This window comes from Struthio camelus, chromosome 27, assembly GCF_040807025.1.
Source record: "Struthio camelus isolate bStrCam1 chromosome 27, bStrCam1.hap1, whole genome shotgun sequence".
Lineage (NCBI taxonomy): Eukaryota > Metazoa > Chordata > Aves > Struthioniformes > Struthionidae > Struthio > Struthio camelus.
The window spans coordinates 3,933,013-3,947,383 of NC_090968.1; the positions used below are offsets into that span (position 1 = coordinate 3,933,013).

General features: G+C 42.3%; 1 protein-coding gene across 1 annotated transcript in view; it reads left to right on the forward strand.

Annotated features, from left to right (window-relative positions):
• Positions 1-932: 932 nt before the first annotated feature.
• The window catches only part of ADRA1A (adrenoceptor alpha 1A), a 233,022-nt gene continuing 219,583 nt past the window's right edge, over positions 933-14,371 (forward strand). Inside the window, exons 1-2 of the mRNA XM_068920870.1 lie at positions 933-1,076; positions 6,461-7,284. The gene's annotated coding sequence lies outside the window, so the exon portion shown is untranslated. The remainder of the gene's footprint in view (positions 1,077-6,460; positions 7,285-14,371) is intronic.

Below are 14,371 nucleotides of genomic sequence, written 5' to 3' on the forward strand. Positions count from 1 at the left end.
ATTTTGGGTTTGCCCTGTTGTCACTGAGATCACAATCTGCCCTGACTCTTACAGAGGATCAGATTATGGAAAACGTTCTTTCTGTTCATCCCTTTCCTTTATTTGCCTGCTAACGTTGCCATTTGGCTTTTGTCGTCTCTGGGATGTTTTGGTATGAATCCCGTCTTCCTGTTGCTGGATTGGGGTCAGAAGGTGTTCTGAAAGAGTGATTAACTGGAAGGGTGCAGAAGCAGATAAACCCTCATAAAAACCACTTGTAAGAATGAAGCCAAGAATATATATTTAGAAATTCATTTAGGTCTCACCATCTTGCTTAAAATGGAATTGGATAATAATACGTGGCTGGGCAATACAGTTAATGAAAAGCACCCAATGTAAAAGTTACCAAGTGTAAAAGTTGAATTTTAATGTAAGCTTTGCTTTTCCAGTAAGCTTTTAAAATCCTATATTCACTTGAAGCAATCTACTGATACATTTAACAAATGTCAAGATGAAATGCTTCAGAAGAGATCAAAAAGACTGATGGTTTTATTGTACCACTCTTACAGCACTGATAGCCTGTATTGAACTTTCATGCTAAGGATCAATAGGTTTATTTGATCAAATAGGGTGAACTATCAAAGGCATCGAGTTCTACCTAAAGGACACTTCAGATTGAGCTGTCTCCCTTGAGAGCACTAGGACTTCTGAATTTGTGCTTTGATATTTGCTCATGACCCTGCTATTTTGAAATGGATTTTTTTTTTTTTTTAACATGAGGGTTGTTGTATATTCATGAACATTTTCCGTGTCCTGGCTTGGCATGTGGCCATCAAAGCCACTGCTTGCAATTGCAAGGCTCGCGCTGGTCCTAGCAAAGCGTCCTGCCTTATCTCAACAGCGTCTTTGTAACTAACCCCTCAAAACCAAAACTCCAGGGCGCTAGTGGATTTACGATTGCAAGGAGATTGCAGGAAGGAGCGCGGCTGGGGAGAGGGCTCCCGCGGAGCCGGAGCGGTCGGCCCCGGCGCCCCTCCCGCTCGCTGTGGAGGCGAGAGAGCTCCCGGCCGTTGGGCGCGGGCCGCTTTGAACAGGGGGCGGCGGCCGTTGGGCGCGGGCCGCTTTGAACAGGGGGCGGCGGCCGTTGGGCGCGGGCCGCTTTGAACAGGGGGCGGCGGCCGTTGGGCGCGGGCCGCTTTGAACAGGTGCCGCGGCCGTTGGGCGCGGGGCGCTTTGAACAGGTGCCGCGGCCGTTGGGCGCGAGCGCTTTGAACGGGGGGCGGCGGCCGTTGGGCGCGGGCCGCTTTGAACGGGGGGCGGCGGCCGTTGGGCGCGGGCCGCTTTGAACGGGGGGCGGCGGCCGTTGGGCGCGAGCGCTTTGAACAGGTGCCGCGGCCGTTGGGCGCGGGCCGCTTTGAACAGGGGGCGGCGGCCGTTGGGCGCGAGCGCTTTGAACAGGGGGCGGCGGCCGTTGGGCGCGGGCCGCTTTGAACAGGTGCCGCGGCCGTTGGGCGCGGGCCGCTTTGAACAGGTGCCGCGGCCGTTGGGCGCGAGCGCCTTGAACAGGGGGCGGCGGCCGTTGGGCGCGGGCCGCTTTAAGCAGGTGCTGCGGCCGTTAGGAAGAGCCACCGGCTCAGTCTTTAAAGTTCTGCTTCCTCTTAGCTTTGTTCGTTCCTGGCTCCTTTGTGCGCACGGTCACGCGTTTTCGTCTTCAGGTATGAAGGCACGCGTATGGAAAAATGCATTTCTGTCCTTCGATCGGTTTAAAGGAGAAGCCGTATGGCATGTGTGACCTAAGCAACACGTGTGTTTATGCATCAGCTGCCGCGGATGACCGGAGTGAAGAACACTAGCTAACCTGTTTGTGCTGACGACCGCGGAGGAGCGCGAGGGGAAACAGTGCTCGCTTTAGAGGTTACATGCGGAACAGTTTGCCGTGCAAACTTCTCAGTCTTCTCCTTCCCCCACCACCTCCACAGTAAATGGTTAAGAGCTCTGAGCTGATGTATCAACTTAGAATAAACATTTGTTTTATCAGCAGAGCTGCTGAAAGAGGAAAGAGGTGGGAGCTAGGTGGAGGTGGCTGGGGGAGGAGAAGAGAAGAATGTCTAAGGATTGGAAGAATGCCGAGAAGGAGAACTAAATAGCAGAATTAAGCTTTCAACTTTAGACTAGCCTGGGTGAAGTAGCATTTTACCCGTGGGGGGGGGGTGGTCTCACCTGGAATGCAAAAGGAAGGGCTATGCAACTATGCAGATGTGATGGCAGGTACTGGTAAATGGAGAGGAAGTTGTGTGAAGCCCTCTTAGCCATCTGTTTTCCTCTCTGAAAACGTTCTTGGCAGAGAAAGCTTGAATCATGTGCTTTAAGGCCTGCTTCTAGTGGTGAAGTACTTAGCTTCTCTGCTAAGCCAACTGGCATAGTGATTTTGTGTACCACGCACATGCCCTTATGTAGGCCTGCATGGGGCGAAAATGCAGATGGTAAACAGTGTGTGAAGATGTGCATGGGTCACTGTAAATAGGAGTTCTTGGGATGAAAGCCTGTAACGTTGATAAAGAAGAAATGCTGGTACCTATTTAGCACACCAATTTTAAGGGGGAGTTTTGCTTGAGAGGAGAAATTACAGCTCAGAAAGGGCTGTTCCTTACAGAGGAAACCAAACTTACCTGCTCTCAAAGCAGCTCTCAAAATTATTATTCAGACCACCACACAAATCCAAAGCAATTGGGAACTATGCAAATGAAAAGGAAGGAGACCCTGCTAGCAAAGTGCTGCGACTCCTAATCTGTCAGATTAGAATGTGCTGCTGCTGAGAAGGTTTTGATGCTGACGGAGCAGAGTATGATGGAGTAGATTTGGATCAGAAGAAATCAGTCCAGAATGCCAGTTATTGTGATCTGTTTCAATCTGCATTTGCACAAATTCTTTCCACCAGTACCATTCACTCGGGAGTGATGTTACAAGGAGGAGTGTGGCTTTTCTTCTTTGACCTGGTCCATCTTTGCTGCTTCCTCAGATGGCAGATCTGTTTCAGCATAATGTTGCAGATGCCCAAAGTGCGGAACTGTAACTTTTTGTTTGTAAGAGAATATTGGTGTACACAGTTACAATTTTGGGCTTGCTGCTTTCTTGCTGCAGTTCTATATTGAAATACAGAGGGGTGGAAGGCAACCAAATTTGTTAATTTGGATCAGGATCAGTCTGCTGAATGTCTTTCCAGTAGTATGGAGAACCATATGAGAAAGTAGCAGAGAGGAAATATTGTGCGTGCTTCCATTGGAGGAAATAAAAGCCAAGTCTGTGGCTGCGGAACTAGCTGTGTATGTTAAAGGGTGACTTGAACTTCCTATTTCTCCCTCCCCTTTTTATAAGGCAGTTGAGTGTGAAACTTGGGTGATTAGTCTGCAGTTCCAATGCCCTGTTCATAGGACTGTACTGACTGCCCAACATACTGGGGGCAGTATGCTGGTGAATGCTGGCTGTATTCTCTTCACTTTGTTCTCATCTAAATAAGATGTCACCTTACTGTGCAAAGTACTCATGATGTTGCATGAAGTGCAGTACATTGGAAGCTTCTAGAGCCTGTGGGACAAAGTCATCTCTTTCAAGGTGATGAGAATATTGATTTTTGAGGACACTGGGATCAATCCCTTAAGAGTAGTATGCTGTTTGTTATTCTATTCTACTTCTGGGCCTGCAAGTTGGAAGGAAAAAAGGCTCTAAATAACTGGATTCCAGAGATGGGTAGAAAAAGTACTAGCTCAATGGAGCGCTAGATTGCAAAAGTGAGTCTCTTACAAACCTCGGAATAAACTCCCTATTTATGAATAGATAAACCTTTAGAAAAATCTTGTGATGGGAGATTTCACAAAAAAAGCTCTTTAGCACTGGAACCCGAAGCTGCTATTCTTTCTTATGCTAGTCCTTTGGAATTAGGATGTGTGTGAACTGTACTCTTAAAGTGCACAAAAAGTGAATCTTGCCCTGATAACTCTTTCCTACTGGCAACCTGGAAAGACCTACTTGGTGTAATAGAAATATCCATGCTGTTTTGGCTCTATGAGTCAATATTTCTCAATGTTACTATTTCTCCAGTGTTTCCTACTCAGTGTTCATAGTTCTATCATGACAAAGTCCTCTGTGAAGTGCTCCAGTATGCTTCTATACAACCGCTTCTGATCTGGTTGATTGAAAGTCTTAGAGGAATAGTATTGTTCGAGGACTTGATATGAGAGTCTGAAACTTAACTTGTCACATACTCCCTTGTAATTGTGGGCAAACTATCTTTCAATCCCTTTTCTGTAAATAGGGCCACCTCTCTTTCTGCTTTTCTTAGTTCTGTAAAGCATATGCTCTCTTGAACAGAACCTGTTCTTGCATTGCGCGTGTATGTCATCTTGCACGATGGGGTCTCTTTCTCTGGGGATGCTACTGTAACGGGGGTAACGGCTGGAAGCTGGTAATGGTCTTTCTTTTGACTGGTAGTCTTTGCATTTTCTGTCTTAAAGGCTGGGTCTTCATGTGGCAATGATGCATTTAGTAAGAGAGGAAAGCAAAGGATTGTTATGCACCTTGGGAATGCCTTGGCAATAGAAAATAGTAGTTTCTTCCTTGAGAGGACTTGCTAATTAATTATGTGCAATTATTAAACCGGTAATGGGTGCTTGCTGTCACCAATCATCTCCTTGAATTTCTGGTCAGTTCCTGGTAATGACCAGTTTTATTGCTTCTCTTCACTTTTAGATGTGGTGTAATCTGCCAACCTGTATTTAGAGATGCGAGTCAGTCCTACGTGATTCTACCTGTTGGGAGGGCAAACATTTTAGGAGGTTAAATATGCTCTAAAATTAGCAGCTGTTTAAGAGCATTTCTGTTTTGTAATGAGAGACAACAGGAAACAACAGAGCACATAAGATGAAAGTCACTGTCTTAAATGTCATCACATGGTGTAGGTACAATTTAAAACCTCAAAAGAGGATCTAAATTGCTTATAGGAGCTGGTCTTGTATCTCTTTATAGGGATAAATTTCATCTTACAGCAGTGCCCTTACTGATTGAAATAAATTGCTTTGGGGAGTTGGTGTGCCTCAGAGCAAACGTACTGGGTGGAGGAGAACTAGTATTGCAGAAGATTTTTCTCCTGCTGTATGTACTTTCATTCATATGCTCGCAACTATTAAAGTTAAAATGTCTTTGGTTGCATATTCAAGCACAGAAGTGCTGAGCAGTCAGAACGGTGCTTGAATATGATGGAAACCCCGATTTAAACATGTATAACTTTATCAGATTCTTGGCACTGGAAGTTAAACACCTGAAGTTAGTGGTCTCCCTTGACCGTAAAGGCCTTTCTTCCCTCAGTTTGCTGTCTGTCATCTGGACATAATGTCTTTTATCTGTTAGAAATGCTGTGAAAAATAACTTGTTTCTGAAAAACTCAAAAATAGAGTGCTGAGAGCAAAAAAACCTTGTGAGGAGCCTAATGGTATCTTTGGGAAAGGTTTAGAGTAATATACTGTAAGTAAGGTATAGGACTTCGCACTGAACAGTAAAGGAGATGACAAAGTATTGAATAGGTGTTAGTTAAACGAGCAGAGCCTATCTTGTTTGTCAGAGGAGGAGCCGTGGTCCTTACATCTGGGGAGGGGGAGGAAGAGATGAAGGATAGGATGTGATCATGAAAGAAGATGGAACCTAGCAGCATTAGTGCAGTGCAGGTAACTCAAGGATATACCAGGTAACATGAAAGCTGGCATTTCACAGCTTTTTCTTTCTTTGCCTCTGAAATTGACTTTTTGGGGGTGTATGCCTACAACAAGAAATATAGCCTGCAAAATCAACATAAAGGATTTCCCTGCATCTGTTCCTTGTGCAAAGAACTCCTCCTGCTTTCTGCTGTTAACATTCTGAGTCCTGCCCCTTCCAAACCGCTGGGCCTGCAGAGAGGAGCCCGTTGCTTGGCAGCAGTAGCAGAACAGGAGGTATGTGGAGCGGTCACTAGAGGGAGACACAGCACTTGCAAGGTCTGAAACCCAAAGCATTTATGCAAAGACCTGTCACAGTTCTACTTGCAAAGAGCTGACAAAGCCCTTCTTGTACTTTGTGTACAGTAAGAATGTAAGCTGTTAAAAAGAAATAAAGACTGGCATAAACTACATTTTGTGGATAGCTGCTTTTCATGTGTAGCAATGTTTTTTGTTTGAGAAGTGTTGCAAAGAGGAGAAATAGTATTGCAAGGTCCAAATGTTACATCTATATCAAAACAACTCTATTAAGGCGTTTTCTCATAACAGGCTTTGTATTCTGTGGCTGAATGTGACAAAGTCATGTTCCAAGGGGATAAAAAATATTTTGAGTAGTGAAGACTTACCTGCCTTTCCTGCTTGGTGTAATTGTCCCCTCTAAGTGGGAAAATTTTTAATGGTGACGTCTGCCAGTTGCATTAACATACTGAATTTCTTCTTTGGCCTCTGTTTTTCAGGAGCTGTGCAGCAAGATCATCAAAGCAATTTGCATGTATCCTCAATTACCAGGAAGATATGGTGGCATGGAGAAAAGGGCTGCTACCTTGGGGGAAGTATTAGAGGTTGCTTCATGCTATGATGTGGACTTTTTCTTACTCAAGTGTAATTACCTCTATCTTGACAAGAAATGAGAAGATCACAGCAAGAGTTTCTGGCCAATTCGATGCTGTTACCTCTTTGCTCTTGACCAAGCCTATTTAAAGCGTTTGTGTTCCTGATCGATCTCGCGCTGTTGCTTCTTCATGCTCCTGAGTATTTCTGTTCAGCCACAGGATGTATAAGCCCTCAGTAGCCACAGAAACGTTTGTGTTGACTGTTGTGGTGCTTGCTGTTTTCCCTAGTCAGTACCTTGAAAACCAGTGAATGGGTTCCAAGCTCTTAAAAGAGGAAGCAAGAAAGAAGAATAAAGGCAAACTTGCAGATTTCTCTTCCCAACAGATAAACCGGTCTTGTCAATCAAAAGATGTCTTTTCCCTGTTTGTGAGGGAAAACGGCCGCTATTTCAGCAGGCCGAAGGACAAATTGGTGCCCGCAAGCGTTATTTTCTTTAAATCGGACTAGATTCAGTCTTCTGACACTGGATCAGTCCAGGTGCCTCTGAAAATCTTATACTCGGAGGGAGCTGAAGGTGGCAGGATCATCATTGCCTCATCTGTAAGCGAAACTCCCAAACTCTTGCACAGATCCCGTGAGGTCACATCCAGCAGTTGCTCTGTAATCTCCTGCCCGTGTCCTGAACGTTCCTGGCCTACTAAGCTTATGAGAAGCTCCATTCATGGCAGTAAGTGTATGGCTTTACGTTTGCCTGTGTGGGTTTTTTGTTTGTTTGTTTGTTTTTTCCTTCTATGTGAAACCGTGCCAACACAGAATCTCTCTCTTTAAAGGGAGAAAAGATGAATTAGATATTGTTTAATTAGTGAATGTTTGTACAGTACTTTGGAGATTTAAAGTGTGGTGGAAGTGCTCAGTGTTATGCTTAGTGCACCCTAAGTCTTCAGCTGAATGAGCTCTCATAATGATCTCTTTGCTGCCTATTTAACTCTGGAAGTTTACTTTGACTTAACATATTTTAAGAACAATTTAATGTGGGTATTTAGCTTGTGTATGGAAATACCAATTTCATGTCCAACGCTTAATAAGATGAAGTTGTCAGATTTGGTGAAACGTTGAAGGTTTTATCAGCTGCCTGATCTTGTTCGGCTTTTAACATTTCAATGTAATTGAATTACAACGATTTGAGAATGTAGAAGAGACATCTGGCTCTGTGTAGAGTTGGGAGCACAAATAGCTTAGCTGTGTACTTGTACTAACTTAAACTAGAGTGACCTCTGCCTTTGAGAGTATTATTTTACCATTTCAGTGGGGCTAGATTTGACCTTCCTTCTAGCCACATCTCTCAAATAGCGAAGGTCTGGTGCAGACAGTGAATTCTATAGAGACACTGGAGTTGGATGTGTTAGTTCACCCATAAGAAGATTTTCAGACTCTTGCATAGCAGCTGGAAATATAAAACGATAATGGATCGTCATTGTAGAATTCAGAGTGATGTTGCACTGGTAAGAACGATACTCCGAGATGAAGGACAAAGTCAAACTTTTTTATAGATGTGATAAATCGCTGATCTGGCGGGGTAAAATGTCATTGTATGACATAGGCATTTCCTGCAACTTGGTTGACAGGTTAAGGCTGCAGTAGTTTCGTTCTGTTTTTCTGTGGGCCTCTTAAGTTTTACTACATTCAGATATACTCAAGGTTTTGAAGACAACTGGACGGAACAAACTGGTCCCTGAGGATGTCTTGGTAATTGTTGCTAGTCTTGGTTTATGTGACCCAGTCCTTTTTTGAGGTAAAGGATAGCTGTTGGCTGTTAGAAGGATCGTTGATGAATTTCCAGTTATTTTGGTTCATCAGTCAAACCTTTGGAAGGAGACAAGGATAATAGCCTGCTAATGGCAATAGCAAGCAAACCTGGAGAGAATTGGGGATCGAAGGTGTGTTAGAGCCAAAATAAATACCAGAGCTGGGGACTGTGAACGCAGCGTGGGTGTGTGCACATACGTGCATTATTATTCTTTCTTTAAGGGAGTGTGCGTGCACCTTGTTTGTTGGATGGGGAAACACAAAAATGTCATTTCCAAGACTTCATGTAGCTCCTACTTGTGAAGAATTTGATATCCTAAGGCTTACTTTAGTTCCTGAAGTTGTGGTAGCTGTCCTGGTAATAATTTTCCTCCGCTCCTCCAAGAGGGAGGGCACGTTGCAGGATGTTTAATAAAAAGAAAATGGCATTTCAGTCTTTGATAATGTAGCCCTGCATGGAGTTATCACTTATAATAGGTTGTTTTCTGTTAATAGATAAAACGCACAGAATATAAAAACTGCAATGGAAAATTCTTGTTTCAGCCCACTTTTTTTGGTTGCACCAGCAAGAGAAGTATTTGAATAGAAACTGTATTTCTTATGATGAGTGCCAAGTTGCCATCTTTGCACAAGCATGTGACTCTTAATACATCTGAAGACATATTCTGTTGAGTTTGTGGGTGTCAAAATACAGCAAGATAATACATAGTTCTTCCAAGTGGCTCTAGCTTCAGAAAGTTTATTGGTGTTATCAGTTGTTACACAATGAGATGCACAGACTGTCTATCCACTTTTTTTTTGGAACTAAAAGGAAACTGATATTCAATATTCAATGTGAGTTACAGTCGTGATTGTCAGATCAAAGTAATTTCCTGTCAGTTCGAATTTGTTGCTATTTTCCAGAAATGCTAAAGGGCAGGATCCTTCAGCATCCCTGTTCAGGTACTGGGCTTGCATCGTGATGAATTGAGCTTGTTACCTTTTTATATTCTGATAAATAGAGCCCAAAAATAGGCATTATAAAACAATATGGATTGTACCTCATATATACACAGTGGTAAAACTGGCAAATGGAAATAATAACAACTTCTAAAACTACTGAACTGATTCTTTTTTTTGTTTGGCTGTGGTTTTTGGTTTCTGTCAGAATACAAGATAAATAAAAAGCCAAGCTTGAGGTTGAGGGTCTGAGTTTCTTTTAATTAGATTTAAATTTGGCATGATTAAAGTCAGTAGATGCAAACCGTCTCCATGCCTGTGCTAGATCTTCATGAATTTGGTTGCTGGAAGGCAGTATTATTAAATACAGGCTAGGTCAGTAGTTGCTATAAATTTGTAGTTCTCTGTTGAAGTAAATCAGGTTGACGTGTAGGCACTGCAGGTGGTTCTTTCATGTTGGGTATGTGTATGTGTGATTCCTTTTGTACGCATTGGTCCAAGTGAATTAGCAATCTGGAAGCTGAGATGGTAGATGTCACAGTAACTGAACAGCATGTGCAGAAGTTCTGAGGAGATGAAAAGTGCATTAGCTAAGAAATTGGAGGAACATGAATTTTTGGCATAATTGTATGTGTTTTATATTACAAATTAAATGCAAGTGTCAGTAAGTTAAAATTTTGAAACCTTAATCCATACTTGACATGTGATAGAGCGATAGACAAACTGGACGAAACAGTTTGACTTTCTTGATATCCTCTATTAAGCCCTTCCCCTGCCCATTTTCTCTGAAAAATGACTTCTGCATGAAAAGTGACTCCTGCAATGGCACTTGTAGTGCGTGGTCTCAACCTGAGTAGAAACTGCCTATCAGTTGCCTGTTCTGAGTCTCTTCTTGGTCTCTAAACTGGAGATTTCTCAGACCAAGGATGCTCGTTTAAACAAGAACCAATTAACCTTTGGCAAGAACTGCTAATACTTGATAGCAGTTCTGAGAACCAAACCCAAGAACTGATGCTAAGCATCATACACTGGCCCCGCTGTAGTCAATGCAAGTTTGTGACTTGTACACCTGCATTTGTGTGTAAGCACTTAAGTAAGTGGCAAAGGCTGGGGAAGTTTTTGTGGTCATGGCTATTTGAGGTGTCTCTGCCTCCCAGGGCTTGCTAGACCCCGTAATAAAATCAACAGTATGAGTTGTGCTAGGGCTCATTGTCTGCCTCAGTACATGGTTAGGCAACTTAACTTAAATGGATTTTTACCAATGGGTTAAAGAAAGCTAACTGGCTTCCCACTGAGCTGTATAAATAGCACTTTCGGGATCCTTGTGCTGTCAAGGTGAAAACTTCTAACTGTGCAATGGTAGTAAGCAGCAGGGGACAATTACTATGTGAGCTACTCCAGGAGTATTTTCAAGATGAGGTGTAGAAACAGCCTTGATGTAGGCACTCCAGTGCCTTTGTATTGCTTCTGAAGTGTCTGGGATTAATATGGGCATATATTTGCCTGCTTACATTCCCTCCAATTTATTTCCTCGCAAGTTGCAAAACTGCAGAACAAATGTCTCAAGTAGAGAGAATATTAAAATCTGAAAAGAATAACAACATAAGCAGAAGACAGTCACTGATGACAGTAAATTCTTCAGAGCCGCAGCTTATTCATAAACATGAAAAGATAAGTATTCAAGGGGAAGAAATGACTAATTTTTAAGTGACTGAGGCAAAATTTCTTCACACAAAGTATATTACACAGAGCTCCAAGGCAAATCTAGTGATAAAGGTGAAGTGCTATTTCAGAGGCAGTTGACACAAATTTAATGGAAATTGAGAGATCACAAATACACAGCCAACCCTCGTGTTCTTCAAACTGAAAAAAATTTAGGCTGATCTATACAGCCTTTCCTAAGGTTAGTAAAGGCAAGTGTGAGTGGCTCACAGGCCTTCCTGTAGCTCTTAGCTAGGTTTCTTTCTGTGGATAGCACAAGAATTCAGTTCCAGAAAGTAGCTTTAAGGGTTGCTTCCCCACCCCCAAACGTGTCAACAGGAGGAAGACAAAAAGGTGCATCAGGAAAGAGAAAGGAAGGCAGAAAACAGTAGCTGATGTGGGAATTGATTTGAGAGTCTAACTAACGGGATTTATCCAGGTATGCGGCCTGAGGCTACCTTAGAGTGGAATCACTGTAGGCCACTTAGTATGGTTATGTTAGGTTAATTTCAGCCTATGAAACTTGCATCAAAGGGGCCTTCTTCATCTCCCATTCTGAAGAGTTTGTCAAAAGACAGGGTGTGCAGATCTTAGAGATTAGAGAAGCAGATCTGTGTTTGGGTAGCTCAGATGGGCTACTTTTACACAGTAAATAGGACATATTTACTAGTAAAGCCTTTTTAATGGGGTTGTTTGTGTTGTAACATCTGAGTCAGAGCTAATTCATCTCAGCATCTTGGCTGTCACTTTGGTATCTACTGGTACAACTTAGGGGGTTTGTTTTATGAAGTTGCCGCTGTGTCAAAGATCTTGCCTTTAAGATTCACTGACAAAGGCGAAAGGAAGCACTGCTGTTTCCCATTTTTATGGAGGGGAAATGTGGATTCACAGAGATCAAGTGACTTGTCCAAGGTTTTGTCTGAAATCTTTGGCAGAGCTGTGAATTAGGAAAACTGTTCTCAAGTTCCACTCTAGTATGTGAAACAAGACTACTCTTCCTCAGTCCTAATCAGACAGCAATTACAAGAGTAGGGCAGGGAAAGGCAAACTGGGACAACGGGCCAAACCCATGCATAGATTTATTAGCAATTTCCTTTCTTATTTAATTGCATAAATAATCAAATCTGAATATTGGAAAAGCTCAGAAATTTCCCTTGGGATCTAGACCTGCCTTGCATGTTTGAAGTATTTATATATTTGAGCTGTCAATTTTTCTAACTCTATCAAGGCTGAAACAACAGTAAGATCTGCAGTTGAAAGACAGTACTTGAAAAGGAAAAGAAAGCAGTGTGTTAAGCCCATTTAATTTAGATGTACTGTATTAAATCTAAAGTACTGTCACCACAGTGTCTATGCAGTTTGGCTGCTTATTAGTATTGCTAAGAAAGAGAAGGTATTTTAGAGCAGACATGGTTTTAGAGAAAGTAATTTGAGTTAGCAGAGTGGTTTAGCATGCCAAGGCACTTTTGTACTGATCTCATTGAGCTCGAAGGCGAGGAAGGAGGCTCGATATTTGACAGGAGGACTTTGCAATGGTAGCTTAGCCAGTACGTTTCCCATATCTCCTGAGAATCTGGAAAGAGGTGTTATTTGGTGGTTCAGGGGCAAAAGAACAATGAAGGGCGAGACAAAGTTTGCCCTGAGACTGTAATAAGTAGGTCAACTAAGCACAGTCCTGCTCCTGATGTTTGTACTCTGTGTTTTGATGGAGCGCTGCTGAGCTAGACAAGTAGTGAACTTAGTTCTTGTCCAGATGAAAAGCAAATGAACTGCTGTGAGTCGTCAAAGCTGCCAGGTGCTTACACACTGCAAAACAGCCTTGAAAAACTCATCAGGGAAGAGAATCTTTTATTTGTTTGTGCAGACCTGAGGATAACAGAGTAAGGCACAATTATGCGAGGGATTTTGAAGTCAACTCCTTTCGGTACAAAACAGCACCACTGTATTAACCCTGATGAGAAAGGGTCCTTGTTACAGGCCAGGATAGCAAAACTAAGATTACCGTCAGAAGTTTTGTTTCTTTGAAAGGTTTTGCTTTGTTTTTATGTTTGTACAGGACCTTTCCTTATGGGGTACTGGGCTAGGATTGAAATTTCTAGGTGACGCTTCAACAAAATCAACGAGGGCCCATTTTGTGATTTAATAAAAGCTCAGAGCCTCAGTATTGTGAAGATGACAATAGAGTATAATCCATTGAGCTACTACTTACGGTTGGAAGAGCATTTCTACTCTAATTCCATCAACTTTACTGGGATTTACAGTGATTCCTGTGCTTAATGTTTTACTTAGGGACAAAAAAAAAAAAAAGGGACTAAGCATGTGACTATTAATACATCTTTAATGTCTTAATGTTGACGGAAAAACATATAAAGTTGATTGTTGAGGGAAAAACATATAAAGTTGGGTAATATAATGTTCCTACCTCTAAATCTTAGCTATTCTTACAGCCATTTATTCTTACAGCTTTTTTTTGACTTTTTCTAAACAGGTTAATGAAAAGTTATGTGACAGCTGAGTAAGAATCTTGCTCATAGTCATTTGTGCCTTGATGCAGAAGTCGCAGGACAATTCAAATTGTGCTGGCAGTAGTGTTTCTCTGTGGAGTCTAAGATGGATGCTGAACAAACAGCAACATTTGCTCTCCCTGCATTTGCAACCCTTGTATAAAACATCAGAGAGCTAAACTTAACTCTTAAGTTCTCTGCTGCTTGCCTTGTCTCCGCTCTGAGTAATACCAAGGGAAAGAAACTGTAGATGATGAGTGTAATCAGTGAAAAGTCCAAAGACAAATATTAGCAGCAATACCATTTTTGATTATTTCTTCTTTCTTTGGGTGAAAATACACCCAGCATTAGGTGATGTCCTTTCAGTACTTGCCTTTACAGAGGTGTTTTAATGAAACTAGTTTAGGATTAGTTTTCAGAAGGGTTGGGTTTTCTCTGCTAGCATCTGAGTGCTACCCATTAAGTACATCTGTGGAGCATCTACTGACAAGAAAATTGCTTGATGGATCCATCCCATGTAATGACATATTTCAGCCACTTATTCCTTACAGTATGTTAGCACCAAAGATTAGAACTTTGGGCAGGCTCTTAGGCAGGTGCAAATCCCTGTTGAGTTTCTCTGTAGCCACAACTTACATACCACAGGAAATTTTCTTAAAGGATATGTTTTTGTGACTATATGAAATGAAAGCATAACGTTGCATATCTAGAAAAGGTCATTTAAATATGAGTGATTTGGCATGATAAATTAAAATTTACCTTTACCCTGCGTGACATGAGCTGTTAACCAGAATTTGAGGTCCAGTAGATCACCATTCATTCGGAGGAAATCAGTGATTAAGTCAGATACCATCTGGAGGCAGT